This window comes from Leptopilina heterotoma, unplaced genomic scaffold (genome assembly GCF_015476425.1).
Source record: "Leptopilina heterotoma isolate Lh14 unplaced genomic scaffold, ASM1547642v1 Lhet_182, whole genome shotgun sequence".
Classification (NCBI taxonomy): Eukaryota; Metazoa; Arthropoda; class Insecta; order Hymenoptera; family Figitidae; genus Leptopilina; species Leptopilina heterotoma.
In genome coordinates this window covers 911,256-926,929 of record NW_025110899.1, presented here as the reverse complement: position 1 = coordinate 926,929, position 15,674 = coordinate 911,256, and the positions used below count along the sequence as shown (strand labels likewise).

General features: G+C 33.6%; 1 protein-coding gene across 2 annotated transcripts in view; it reads left to right on the top strand.

Annotated features, from left to right (window-relative positions):
• LOC122500229 (protein slit) overlaps positions 1 to 15,674 on the top strand; it is a 220,573-nt gene that overhangs the window by 190,067 nt on the left and 14,832 nt on the right. The gene's annotated exons all lie outside the window — the stretch shown is intronic.

Genomic DNA, 15,674 nt, shown 5'->3' with positions numbered 1-15,674 from the left:
AATTTCGTTTCGCGGTTCAACGCGCGTGCATTTTCTCGAAAAGCCAATCACGAAATGACTGACTGTGAGGGGGTGTCTACTGCTTACTTCGCAATTCAAAGGGTGACTTTAATGTTTTTAATCTAATTCCCCCTGTGCAAGTCCTGCAAAACTTTTCCCCCGAGATCTGCGTCTTCCTAGGGATTTCTGTGCCCGGGGAATTTGATTCGTTACGTTAACGCTTATTTCCAATTTCGCAAAACGGAATTTTAAAAAAGTCAATTTTTTACACATTTTTTCAGAAATTTTGTCAAAAAAAAAAGTTGTTAATTTTCTCTGGATAAATGGATTCTTTTGAGTAGACACTAGTAATTTTTGAGAGTGGGGTGATTTAGAAATGCAATAACATTATTCCAATCAATGAACTGATGAGTTTGTAGCAGATGGGTAGTTGCTCAAAATAGGGGATTCCCAAGTGACCAAGTTCCAGTCCACTCGCACGTTTTCCCGGACTACCCTATTAAGTCGATAGGCGGGTAGTTTACCTTTGAAATCACTTTAAACGATTAAACTCGAAATAGTGTCTAGTAACTGATGAATTGGCTAACAAGTGTCATTAATTTTCTCATTTTTTGTTCTTCTTTTTCTGAAACAATCAGTCACTGCTTTATTACATTATTCAAATCAGGAACGATTATTAAATCAAAGCAAAATAAGTCGATTTTTATTTTGATATCGAATCAGAAATAAAATTCAAATTGACTTTTGTTTCTTTAGGAAGTTTGAAAGTACTTGGAACTGGAGTTTTTCGTTTACTGAATCAAAATACGTTAGTAATTTCGTTTTGTTTTCGAAACAGAAACGAAATTCGACTTCCGTGAAGATGCCCTGATTTAAACAATTGAGATTGAGAAGCGGGATGCGATAGAATTGTGCAGCACTGAAGAAAATTTGTTCATTTTCTTTCTGGTGAACTTGGAGAGTTAACAAGTAAGCAATCTAATGTTTAATTAACACCATCAAGAAAGGCGAAAAAAGAAATGAGTTTGGGTTTTCTTTTTTCATTTGAGCATATAAGTTATCTATCACATTAGTATACATATGTGTATAGAGTAAGTGATGTGTTCCTAAACTTGAAAACTTCTTGTCGGACAAATAATGAAACTCTTTAAATTTTTGAAAACAAAACATTTTTGTAAGCGTTGAAAAAAAGGAAGAAATTTATGACAATATTTCTTTTTTTAATTCTTTAAAATTTAATTTTTCATCGTCTTTAAGAAGAGTTTTGAAAAGAGGATCGTCACAAGAATCGTCTGTTAATAATTTCTTTGTCATTTTTGTTGCTTCCAAACAAGAGCTACCTTTAACTACTAATAATAATAAATATATTAATAATCTTTGTCTATTCATAAGGAGTCTTTCTTCAATATTCGCCTTCTTATTTGATGAAGTTTCCCATGCCTGTTAAAGGCGTTCCAAATGCCTAGCACTTGACAAAGTTTCTTGAAAAATTGCAAGAGCATCGATGCGTTTTGACCAGTTGTCTGGACGTTTCGAAGAAGGAGAGAGAGAGAGAGCGATGAGCAAAGTCTAGGGTGAAAAGATGAAAGCTTGAGGAATGGGAATTGCGAATTGAATGAGGCAACTGACGGAACTTTACAAGAGCAACTGGAAACTCGGCAGAAAAATGGATGAAGTAGGATTACGCTGCTTGAAAAAGAAGAAATACTGAGTTTCAAATACCACCCTCTGCAAAATTATTCAAACTGTACCGTATAGTTGTTGATTGTTCAAAGTGTAATTATAACTTTAATCGAAGCTCCCAGTATTATAATTATTAATTAAGGTCCAAACAGGGCGTCGAATGAACTACAATGCTTTCAATGATCAAAACTGTACAACTCATACCTTCCTGGAGAAATTCGCTCTTCTCACAGATGTTCAAATTGTTACATTAATTAAGGATCACATTGTTATCATTCTATTATCTCACATGTATGTCAAATTTTCTAAAACAACAATAACATGGTATTTCATTATTATTGCTGTTTATTGAAGCTTTCAATGCAGTGTCTGGATTAGAATTTTGTAAACTGTAACTATGTCTTTACTAAGAGTAAAGAATTTTTAAATTTACAAAGGGGGTTATTTTTGATTCACTGTATATGGAGGAGCGTGTGTATATTATTTCGCAAGATGCACGTGTCGAGAATGGGGTGGGGGAGGCTGGCTTCGTGTTCGGCATAATCACGCCCAATACAATATTGGCACGATAATCGGAAGGGATTTGGTACAGTTACGCTCTACGGTCCAGGAGACACACATCTACATATGTATATTGTCCGTGTATTAACCTCCATAAACGCGCTCTCCGCCACATAAGGTATATGTATAACAATGTACAACATTGGCTGTGTGCATATTGTACACACATATATCTCTAAAACGATATGTATATGTATGCGATATATCGTCCTCTCTTGGCACAGTGAATCATGCTTCTCTCAAGAGTCCATCTATAGAATTTAATCCGGCTCTTGTGGTGGTTCAAACTCACCTTTCAGTTCTCGAGAATTTGGTTGAATTCAACCCGAATGAAATCTGGGGTCTTGGTTTACCAAGAACCCTCGTTTCAATGTCTAACAATTGAATACATGTCTATTGTCTAGGTTTCGTTTACTTAAACCGATATTATTTAGTTTTTATATGTGAATTTTTTTGCTCTTCTTTTCTGTAATGCGTAATACATTCATAAAAATTAAATTCCATGTTAAAATAGGAGAATGTCTTGCAGGAAAACTCTCTTGTGCAATTTCCATAATTTTTTATTGCCTCTTTCGCCGTATTATGTGATGCACTAATCATAAAATGCATCAGCGTATTAGAAGGGGTTGTTTTGCCCTTGTTTGATTATACCTACATTTTCTTACGATGTAAAATGTTTTTAAAAGCTTTTAACGCGTGTATGTGTGAGTGCATTTATCATATGCGATAATTATAATTAATATTTATAATTTTCTATATTCGTTTTCACTATTCGTATGGTAATGCTCTAATTTGTTATGGAAATCCTATGGAGAGTCGATATAATATGATTTGTGGCGGTTAATGAGTCGGAGAACGGAAATTGAATCTAAATCTGAGGATTAAATGAACGTTGAGTGAACCAAACATGCCATCATATCGGGCAATGATACTGAAAAAATCGAATTTACGAGCGCTTCGAACTGCGATCGATCTGTAAGCACATAGTGCGTGCACGGGGTTAATCGTTATTCCTATCGGACATATCGAGAGGAGAATTAATAGCCAATCAGCGAGCATGCTGTTTGAATATTAAGTAGAAGGGTTTGCCTGATTCTGACCCTAACTGCCGAATACTCGAATGTACTCTCGAGTTGTGCCATCACTATCCCCTTAGGACTAAACAATAATTGCACTTTGTATGCAACTAACTATTCTCTGGAACCCAGATATTACTCTGTTATCTTCTCCCCTTTCCTATTGTTTCAAACTTTTACAATCTCCATTTTTATCATTCATACTGTGCTCTTTCTTATCCTGATTTAGTTTTCCGAATCAAGTATTGCGCAATATTTTCAGCTTATTCATGCAGTTCAATAATAAGGAAAAAGTTTTTGGAATTTTATGACGTTTTTGGTGAAAGACAGAATTTGATGATGCGTTGTTTAATCGTTATCAAAAGCCTTTGATCGTGGATAGTGAAAGAGAATTTAAAAAAATACAGTGCCCCGCGGGAACGTACTTTGTCAGCTAGCGTCGATTTAAACGTTTATTCGGCTGTGTGATACTCGACAACTTTGAACCCTGTAAAATATACCTTGAGATATATTCATATTGATAGACGCTTAGGGAGTGCGCATCCTAAATGCGAATAATGTTCTCGGTCTAGAATATTTCGAGAAGTGCATGTCAATTACGTATGAATTTCCACATAAAGAGACAGCAGTATCGATACACAAGAGAGTTGTACCAAATTATTCAGAAATTATTAGACTGGAAGCTCGCGTAAAAGCGAAAAGCGGTGGTTATACATATACGCTTCAGATATTGGACCCAGGCGACCTGAGCTTGCTTACAGAATTAAGTCAACAAAGCTCTGAGTAACGAACTTGCAGATTGCAGCTGGTGATCCCTTTTCTGGTGAAAAATTAATAGTACCACCGCAAATAAACCCACAAAAAACCCTCGTGATGATTCTTTTGATTAAACAATATAAAATTTTCTTTTCAAGAGTGAGTCACATAGAGACGAAAACAGGCGAAAGTCAAACACACACAATAACTAATTGATTGTTGCGCTTGTTCCTGTGTCCTTTAACATCAGTAAAATTAAACAAGCATCTGATACTCGAGTGGCTATCTGTTTAACAAAATTTCTACTTAACCCAATTTTCATTTAATTAACTTGCTATGTTTATAATGAATTTTCCATTTATTCAAGTACTCTTTTAGATATAATTCTACAATAATGAGAATATGAATATGTACAATAAAATTGCACGCAATTTATGTTGTGTTTTGTAATGAAAATTAAACAACACTACGCGTCTACACACTACACAAAAGAATCGATTTTAAGTATAGTCTTAATTGAAGAGGGGATTATTAAAAAATTATTCCGAATCCTGAAAATTTTAAGGCTCTTGATACGTAAATGCGCGCCAGAAAGATTATTCATTCCGCGGATAGAAATGCTGAGAAGCGTACAAACATGTACGTATGGACTGCTTAATGAAAGTGTATGGTGAATTAAGAGTTATTTAGAAATCATTTGCAGGGATAAATGGCCAGGAAAGAAGGTAATAGAACTGCCGATCTCGAACTCTGAGATTAAATTAGTGACTGCGAAGATTCATGAACTTTCGTATCGTGAAAGAAGGTGACGTAACACTTGTATGCAAGCTTCGAATGTAATTTTCCGTTTACTTTGGAGCTACAAGAAGCGAATCAGTACTCCGGGCACGTTTAGCAGCAATTTGCAGCACTCACTGAAACTCACGTTGGAAGCACTGTATATCGTGAATTCGACACTACAATTCTAAAAATCTAATGCGACATACATTCATCACACAACTTCCAGTTCGTTTTTTGCTCAACATTATTATAATGATAGATTCTTAAAAGATTCTCAAAGTTTCTGCAAAATTCCAAAAAATAAAACCAAATTTAAAGAATGCCAGCAGTGTTAGTACAAACAAAAGTTATAATGCCCATTTGTCAAAATTTGACATACCATTTTTCCAGTGCTGAAATTTTTTGAATAAATAAAACAGAAAAAATTAGATCGTTTTGCGATAAAGTATAATTATAAGCAAGATTACAAATCCTTTTAAAATCCGTCAACTTAATAACCACTTTACACGCATTTCTGTATGTAATATTCAATTTTTCCGCATGCAAAAGATTTATTAAATTAATTAAAATATTAATTAAGGAAAAATAAATAAAATATGTTGCCATGCATGTTATGAATAATGAATGCAAATGATGCTGTCTTTCATGTAAAATGTGGCTAATAAAAGCATACAAGTTTATGCAACATTTATATATATTTATTAAAAAGAGAAAAAGAAAAGGGTGCAAATTAGTCCAGTGTGTATTCTTCCCGTTTGGGAATCGGCATCATCACTTGTATGCAAATCCTTCCAGCAAAATCACACACTTGCTGTGCACTTGCTGTTCAGACACGTGTCAAGAGGAGCTCGACTCTCGTGCCGCACGTCATTGAATAATCGTGTGGCGTTCTCAACTTCATTGAGAAACAAAACAGACCGCAGGTAGCCAAAGGCATCGTTTGCTTCTGAAATCAGTTGCCACTAGAAAATTCTTCCCTCAAATTGATTTCTTCTAAACGAATAACGAACACAGGAATTTCAAAAAATGAACCTGATGAAATGAATAATTGAACGGGGATAGTGCATATACATGCAGAGATTTTCAACTCGGAGACAAGAATAGAACTTCATAAAGGCGAATAAATAATGAATATATTCGTCAAATGATGTTTTAAAAGTAGAAAATTATTTCAGTGAAGGTGTGTTTAAGAGGTAATGAAGGGCGTCATTTGTTTTCCCGGACGAAATGAGAGAAACAGGAAGAGTTGCGAAAAATATGAAAAAGGTATAAACTACGGGAGATTGAAGAATCAAGGAGAAAAGAGAAGAGGAAAAAGAAGGTTGACAAGAAGATATCTCGCTGAATTATAATGTTTACATCACTATAGTTACGTGATACAAGAAAGTTTTTACGCTTCTGGTGATAAAGATTCCATTTCAACGATACAATGAAAATAGGTTGAATGTCTCTCTCCTAGGACATTTTATTTCTCCGCGTTCGCCTCTCTCTCTCTCACAGGAAAGAAACGTTTGTAATACGAAACACACGAACCGTGCTTCCAGAGCGCAGAGACTGCAAAACGCGTTACAGGCGTTATGTTTTTTTCTCAAACTCTAGACGTGGATGAATGCTCTTGAACTTGTCCGTGTCGGTGTTGGTGCAGCAAGATATCGATGATACCTTTGAGTGCCTTCTTTATATCGCGTTTAATTCGCAGAATAAATTATCCGATGCGAGGTGTGTCTTATAAATATTTGCAAAAAATGTATTAAATAATTATTTCACTTTCGTCATGCGGTATACCTCAAATTCTTCAATAATTTTGTGCTTTAGGCTTTAAGTTTTTTTACCTTTAGGCTAAAGTGCGGCATGCTATTGCTAAATTAGGGACGCTGTAAAAGTACAAAGTTAATTTCCGGTAAGGCACCCTCAAGACAGCCTTCGTTAATTTAAAAGTATGACAAAAAAAAGAGAATTGAGAAGGAGAACTTCATAAAGTGCACGAAAAATGGACAAGACTTTTGGGCCCTAAGAATAAAGCAGCTGAAATACTTATACTTGAATTTTTGTCTTAAATTCTGTATATACACTTTGCGATATATTCGCATACTTGGAAATTTTACAAAGCAGCATACCGGTTAGACGAGGTTGCTTGTGATTCCCTTATGCTCGACAGGTGCTCCACTATTAGAGAACCCTCGTGTGTTTGTGTGTTGGTGTATTTACGTTTACATTTACACATATCGTGTCCGAACAACAACGACATGTCTTTTTCGATGTCTCTCTCTTCTTTCCAATCGCACAGTTCGCCAGCATTTTTACATGTCCGACTCGAGCATTACAGAGTCATAACGGATACTCGGCGAGCCAGTCGAAATGCAATGAATGTTATTAAAGACAAGAAATGAGCAGTGATGCCTTGTAATGCTTGTAATGTCCCTCTGTGATTAGATTATCAGCGAAAGATTGCTACATGTTTCGTCAGAAAGATGCAAGCTATTACACTGAAGAAAGATACCTAAAAAACAAATTTCATTGATTATTTTAGAATAAAGTAATAAAGATTTAAGTCCTAAACCAGTCGTTTCTATTGAGAGTCCAACCCCTTTGTGTGTTTTCATTTCCAAAATTACAAACATAACCTCAATATTTTTTATCACTTTTCTTCAGCGCGTAGTCACACAAATTAAGACAAAAAACGAATCAAAATTCATTTTTTGTCTTAATTTGATATCCGCAGAAAAACTATCTAAGGAATATTCATATTTCACTAAATCAGTAAATTGTGAAATAATATCAAATACAGAAAATAACATCCGAGTATTAAGAGAACATAAAAAATTTAATAACTGACGTTTGACAAGAGCAAGGAAAGAATGAAAAGGACGATAAAAAAATGACACGAATTGTCAATACTGCAAGAATGTCAGAACAACGGAATTGAGACTGTGGCATGAAATTAGTCATGAGAACAGGAGACATTGTCAGTTTGAAAAGTAAATAAAGTTTTGAAAGATAAATCAAAAAAGAATTATGATGTATGAAAACGATTAATGACCAAGTGAAGAAAGGAGAAACTATAAAGATGGAACTACACAAAGAGTCAGACTCGGTCTGGCGCAATAAACGAGAATAATGAAAAAGGTGGTTCAAACAGAAGGATTAAAACAGCCTTTTCTAACTTCTCATTTCCTTTAAAAATTCTCCATACTATTTTAGAGTTAAGTTTTACTACCCAACTTTGATTTACGTCTGGTGAATAATGTTAGGAAGCATGATTGTAAGCTTCATAACTTAGTTCATATACCCGAGTTTAACACTAGATTCTCAACTGCGCGAACAGTGGTTCTCAAAAACGAAAATTTTATTTCTTTTCATTCATAAAGATTAGAATTTCGTAATTTTTCTCTAAAAAATATAACAAGTAATCTTTTCTTCGTAAATTATGGCAAATTCTTTATTAAAGCAAGCATAAGCTTGAGATGAAAGAATGAAATCGAATTACACATACGGAGAAAGGTATACCAACACTAGAAAATTATATCAAGATGAAGTCTGTTCGCATTTGAGACTCTCATCACCCCCCTCGAGAATTGCCTTTGATCGTCAGAGCGCGACTCTTTCGTCCAACGACGACGACGAATGTTGAAGCGTTATCTTGGCTGAAAGCTTGCGAAGAAACGTTAATTTCCAGCTGTCGCGAAAAGCAGTGCTTTATTGTCCGAGTCGCGACTCCTTGAATTGTACAATGAACAAGCCACGAAGAAAGAAAACAGTCCCGCACTTCTGGAAGAATTTCAACTGGCTTGTGTTCTAAGAGCAAATTTTCTTCTTGAATCAATCTGACTGCCGCCTTTCATGTTGAAATCAATGAGACGACGCAAACAAACTTTTCACAAAAACGCAGTTTTTTCTCTGCAATTTCAAATTGTTGACTCTCTGTCTCTCTATCGCTCGCTTGCTTCTTTTAAGAAGCAAGACTTTTTATTTTATAAAAATTAAGAAGAGCTCCACTATAATGATGTTAAAAGGATGACAAAAATAACCTAAAATTCTTTGCGTTCCTTTCATATCTATAAGATGTCTCCTTGTAGGTGGAAAATGGAGGAAATAGATTTTTTAAAGATCGGAATGTTTCTTAAAGTTTGTTTGGTATGAAGAGTGGCAGCCCCAGTGGTCCGAATTAAATTTGAGTTTATCTCGATAGAGTGAAAAAAGGACGACAAGTAACGATCTCGCCAGTGATCCCTGAGGGAAAAGTCTCGGAACCCTTCGATATTGAGAGAAACAAGAAAGGAAGGAAGAAAGAAATAAGGGAATAAGGTCTATAATTGAGGAACCTTGTCTGTATGTATGTGGCGGAAGATGGAAGAGGAGAGAGTCGTTAATAAACCTTAGTTATGCCTCCGCAGCGAACAAGCAGATTATCCACAATCGTTACTTATAGACAGTGGCTCTCAATATTCATTTTCTTGAAAGCCTGCATAACAAACTCAACGTATCTAAAAAGCACTCGAAATTTTACCTTCGGCATTCTATTTCCAAGGAGCTTCTAAGGATATTCTATAAGGAACTTTCCTTTTCGGATTTGATATCCTTAGAAAATCGCCCGTGCAGAAATTTTGACCGGGGCCAGATCGGGACAAACCGGGCCCCGATCTGGCAACCCGACCTGGCCCCGGCCTGGTTGAAACACTAAAACCGACCGGGGCCATGGCACTTTGCCCGATCTGGCCGCCCTGTCGGGACCCGGTCGTGGCCATGGGATTTCCCCCGATCTTTTCGCTACCCAGGTAGAAATCCAATACTGACTGCATTTTATTAAATAAAGCTCGTTATTTGATTATTAAAGCATGGGGAGTATTTACTTCAATATTAATAATATTATTAATATTTTTGTAGTAAATAAACTTTTATGAGTGTCATTAAAAATGTAAATAATTATTAGAATTGCTTGTATTGAACTAAGTTTTTAAAAAATATATTTTTCTTATTTTCTTTCATTAATTTAGACAGACTATCTTATTTAAATTAATGCCTAATTTATTATTATTATTGTTAATAATTATTTAAACTTATACTTTATGTAACATTATTAAGAATTATACACAAAACACTTAAAACTAAGACGGAAAAATATCGCACGCACGGGGGATCGAACCCTAGACCTCGAGGACGCAAGTCGAATACACATACCGCATAGCCACGCAAGCTTGGAAGCGACCTCGCTTAAACTTCCTTTTGAATCATAGGACCGTTATATACAGTGTTATCATAATAAATTGACTGTATCATATTTATTTATAGAAAAATTATTAAAAATGTATGTTATATATATATATAAATTAATATGTTTATCATAATAATATGGTAAAAATTATTAATTTAATTATTTATTCTCTATTATTTACAATTTAACTATTTTTTAAAACAATAAAAATTTTTTTATTATTAATAATTCACAATAATACTACACTGCAAAAACAGGTGTCTATATTTGAGACACTTTTGTCCTTATTTTTAAGACGTTTTGGGATGTCTTTTAGGAAGACATTAAAAGTGACTATTTTGGAGACGTTTAAAGTGTCTTCATCCAGATGAAATTTACTGCTTGAATCGATACATAACCTAAAAATGCATGTATGCATTGATATTGCGCGGGAAACTTTCATCGAGACGAGGCAAGACGAATATTACCGAAGATACTCGAATACACAAAATGTCTTTTATTCAAAGTGTCTTACTTCGAAAACGTCTTAAATTAGCAACAATTACTTAAATATAGACACTTTTACCGTCTACATTACATGTCTTAAATTATAAGCACTGAAAGTGACTTATGTTTACATTTGTAAGACGCAAGAAGTGTCTCAAATTTTTAGACACTTTGCATAAAAGACAGATGAATTAGTCATTTATTCCAGACTAGGCGTTTTCAAAACGTCTAATGTCTTAAAATAAGACGTTTTGAAGACGCTAGTTTTTGCAGTGTAAAAATTATTAATTAATAATAATTTATTTTTTTGCCTTAAACATGGAATTTCAATTTAAGTGTGAAAAATGAATAAGAGTTTTTAAGAGTTATAAATGTCAAAAATAATGTTAATATTGTAACCACAAATAAATTTAACATTTTATGCAATATTTTTGGTTATTACCATGATAACATCGACAAATGGTTCACCCTCGACAATTGGTGCGTTTGTCCTATTATTTTAAATTAAAGGAGAATAAATTCTTAAGACATCCCTCGAGGCCAATTTTTGAGTTTTTAACTGTTTATAATTTTTATTTTCAAATTTCAATCAAAGTTAACAAATTAACACAATTTTTTAAAAACGGACGTTTATTTTCTTATTCCGTTACTGCACATGCTCTAAATCAGTTCAAATTAATCCAATATTACCAGCAGACAATTAAAAACCCATAAAGTAATATATTTCAATTGTCATAAACAACATTAATTAACAAATAGTTAACTTTGATTCCTCTCCAATAAAAAATTTTTTTTTCACATTTTCTTTTTAATTTTAGTTCATTTGAAGAATATTTTTCCTTTATGATTAAAAAATAACTTATTTAAATTGTTATAAACAATATTAATTAACAAATAGTTAACTTATGATCCTGTCCAAAAAAAAAATTTTGTTACAAATTTTCTTTTTTACTTAGGTTCTTTTAAAGAATATATGTCTTTTTTGCTTACAATATAACTTATTTAAATATTTAATATTATATATCCGTGGTCTTTTAACATTATCTAAATAAAAAAGTAAACGTAACAAAAAAATTTTTGGTGGAAAGGAACAAAAATTAACTATTTGTTAATTAATATTATTTGTAACCATTTAAATAAGTTATTTTTTAAACAAAAAGGACACATATTTTTAAAATGAACTTAAATTAAAAAGTAGACGTGAAAAAAAATTTTTTTGGTGGACAGGAACATAAGTTACATAACTATTTGTTATTTAATATATTGTTTATAACAATTTAAATAAGTTATTTTTTAATCAAAAAGGACAAATATTCTTTAAATAGACTTAAATTAAAAAGAAAATGTGAAAACAAATTTTAGTGGAATAGGAATCAATGTTAACTATTTGTTAATTAATATTGTTTATAACAATTTAAATAAGTTATTTTATAATCAAAAAGGACAAATATTCTTTAAATGAACTTAAATTAAAAAGAAAAGGTGAAAAATACATTTTTTAGTGGAGAGAAATCAAAGTTAACTATTTGTTAATTAATATTGTTTATAACAATTGATATAAATTACTTTTTGTTTTATTAATTGTGTGGTGGTCATATTGTATTAATTTGAACTGATTCAGATCATATGCAGCAACGGAATAAGAAAATAAGCCTCCTTTTTTGAAAAATTGTATTAATTTGTTAACTTTGATTGAAAATAAAAATTATAAACAATTAAGAACTAAAGAATTGACCTTAAGGGATGTCTTAAGAACTCATTCGCCTTTAATTTAAAATAAAGAATACTGAAACCGGTTAAGAATTGTAGGCTGTAGACAGTTTTGAACAGTAAATTGTAAAAAAAATCCCATTGTGCGCTGTTTGTAGATCCTTGGGCAAACCCGGCCTGGTCCTGGTCGGGGCCACGAAGTCGGGGCCAGATCATGAAAACCCGACCGGGGCCAGGGCGGTAATCGGGAACAAAAGTGGCGATTTCTGCACGGGCGGTGACCTAGAACAAAACCTAATTATTTAGCATCTTCAATTTGGATAATTTCGAAAAACGTTTGAGAAGCACTGAAAAGAAAGTATTTGCAAATGGGCCGAGGATGTGTGGTTGATTGTCGGGGGTCAGGTTTACATTTTGGATCCTCCTTCTCACGTCCTTCCGAAAGCAGACTCGTTTCTCACATTTTCCCTACCCGCTAATTATTTCTCTTTCTCTCGCACTCATTTTTGCGCAAAGCGGCGACTCCTCTCCCATTAATTACCATTTCAGTGCCAAGTTTAAAACCGTTTTACAACAAGCGATTCATCTTCCCATCAAAAAATCCAGAAACAATCAATTTATGTATGCATATTCTCATTTCAAATTCAGGTATTCATATTCAAATGCAAGAACTCATTTTTCATTTTATTATTCTCCACTTAATTAGGAAAACATCAGCTGTAACTAGAGCTGACAGCCAATTTCTTCCTCCCTTATTTTTCGCCACCACTTCTCTTTCTCCTTATATATGTATAATATCCCAAGGGTAACATGAAGATTCTTTTATGTTGAATTCCACTTTCGAATTGGACATTGGTTCCGAAGGCATAAAAAAGAGGGACATATAATTTCGATTTTTCAAATTTTAGACTATTGATTCGAATATGCAATTTCCTCTTAAATAATGAATGAGCAATTTTAGTGAATGCGTACGGCATAGGCATTGTATGAATCGGAAGTCACTTTGCATCATTGTCGTCTTCCCCTGTAACGAGTCGTTACTAGGCGTTCAAAGTGAACCCTCCGAACTACATATGGTGAATCATAACCTATTTTGCCTCCGATAATCCACCGAGATAATCCAAAGGGAGTACAGGAAATTCCTTTGACGTAAAGCTTCCAGGTCCTCGAAACTCTAGTTTCAGAAGCCTTCTTCCAATATATGTATATGCAGGACTCCTAAAACTCGTAACATTTGCAGATAGTTACTTCCTTAACTTAAAAGGAAACCACTTTCAAATCAAAGGATGCCTTTTGCAAGATGCCAAAACATTCTCTTCAATTATTCATCTCCTTAGGCCAATAGAGTTTTTCTTCACTTTCATTGCATTCTTTATGCCCATTCAATCTTTTTGATGTGCAATTTTTAATTCAAAAATCACGACATATTATTAAATTGCAGTCGTAAAGGAACAAAATTCCGCATTCTAAATATTCATCCTACAAATAGTATTTAATAATCAAGATATCATCAGAGAGGGAATTTTGCAGTTTTTACTATAATAGCATACAATGAAATTAGCAAACGTGAACCAGTAATTTTGAAAGAAAAGAGAATGCACTCTGCCTGCATTGGCCCATTAACATTATGGCTATTATAATTATACCGCAGCTACTTTTATCTTGCAAATCTCAGCTCATTATCTTTTTTATGCATTTTATTTATCAATATATGCGCAACTTGATATTGCTGGCTGACATAAACTGTTGTTGATCGATAAATGCGTGACAAGCGCTATTGAATACTTCCTTGAATAAAGATTACTTGTTAACTCTTTTTCAATCACTCGATCGACGTAAACGATGATTGCTTTCCTTAAGAGGGCGTTTACTATTAAACTTGATTTATTTTCAATGAAAAAGAATACGCACAAAGTAGTATTTATACTTGATACGGTAACTTAATGAATATAAAACTGATTTGTATTTTCTAATTAAATATGAAGGAACTAAAGACAGGTTTTGAAAAATTTCGAAATTCATGTTTTAGCTATTGCTTTATAGGCAGAAAACAAAACTCAGGGTCACCAATTTATCTTTGGCTCAGCAGGTGGACAATATTGAAAATTACGATTTTCATCAGTCAGTGTGAATAGTAATGAATGAAGATTGTAACAAATGACTAGAGGTTCTAATTTTATTAGCGTATGACTCGTGTAGACGACTGGGCGCGAAGGATGCGACGTAATTTGAGGGAGGGTGTCGTGACGGTACCTCGCGGGCATTCATTAATTAAAGCTTCAAAGTCGAGTCGAGTCGAGTCGACCGACACAGCACCCGCACCCTCGCCCTCGCCGCGAATGCCGCGGATTTCCAAAAGATCAACGGCTAGGCTGGACTTTATTAACATCTAACATGACATAACGCTACTTTCCGTTCCACTTCCTCAACTGCCAGACCGTACTCTTCAGGTTCCTTTTTATCTTCAAAGTGCATCTTTCTCGTGTATATACAACAAAGTTATTCTAGAAAACTACAAAAGAAGAAGACGAAGCTTCTCAAATTTAACTAATATGCTAGTTGAGAATTTTAAATATTCTATTAAGAACACGTTTTTCTATAACACAGTTTTTTTCAGGATATCAAATTGAGACAAAAAATTAATGTATCAGAATTGTTGTGAAGCAACATTGCATGACGTTTTCCTGATTTTCCTGACATGCGGCAACCATGAATTAATAAACAGAATTCAGAAAAACAAAAGGCTTATCTTTAATACATTTCAACAACTAATTGCCCGCATTCTCAAGCACTGCATGCACATATCGATATAATAATAACAGAGATGATGATATTATACAGTCATAATTACGATAGAACGAGATAACTTGGCTGCTCTGTCATTAAATATCTTGGCAGGATTCAGTATTATAAAAAGTGTCCGCGCACTAATGGAATCTTAATACGTCAATCTCGATTGCACCTCACAGTGTAGATTAATGACCTTTCAAGGACTTTTGACACTTATAATGCTTAAGGTAAAAATAAAATAAAATTTTTAATAATCTGAAATAATTTCTTGCAACTTTAAAATTTAATTTTCAAAATTGATCAAAAGAATATAGGCATTAAGTTTACGATCCCATTTCTGTGAAACTTATCAACGATCAACTGCAAAAGCTCCATAACTTGAAAATCGCATTCCATTCATGACTGGATTTTGTATACGGCACAATGCGCTTTTAACTGTTTTCCTTTCTTCACTTTTTACGAGTCAATATTTTCTAAAATTCATTTTAATTATTTAGTATCGAGAACTGGGACTTTTTAAATAGTTGCATGTAAATTTTTTCCATTTAAGGGATTTATCGTATTTTATGTATCCAAGTTTCTTTCTTTTACGACACTACTTGAGCTTTTTGTTTTTAATT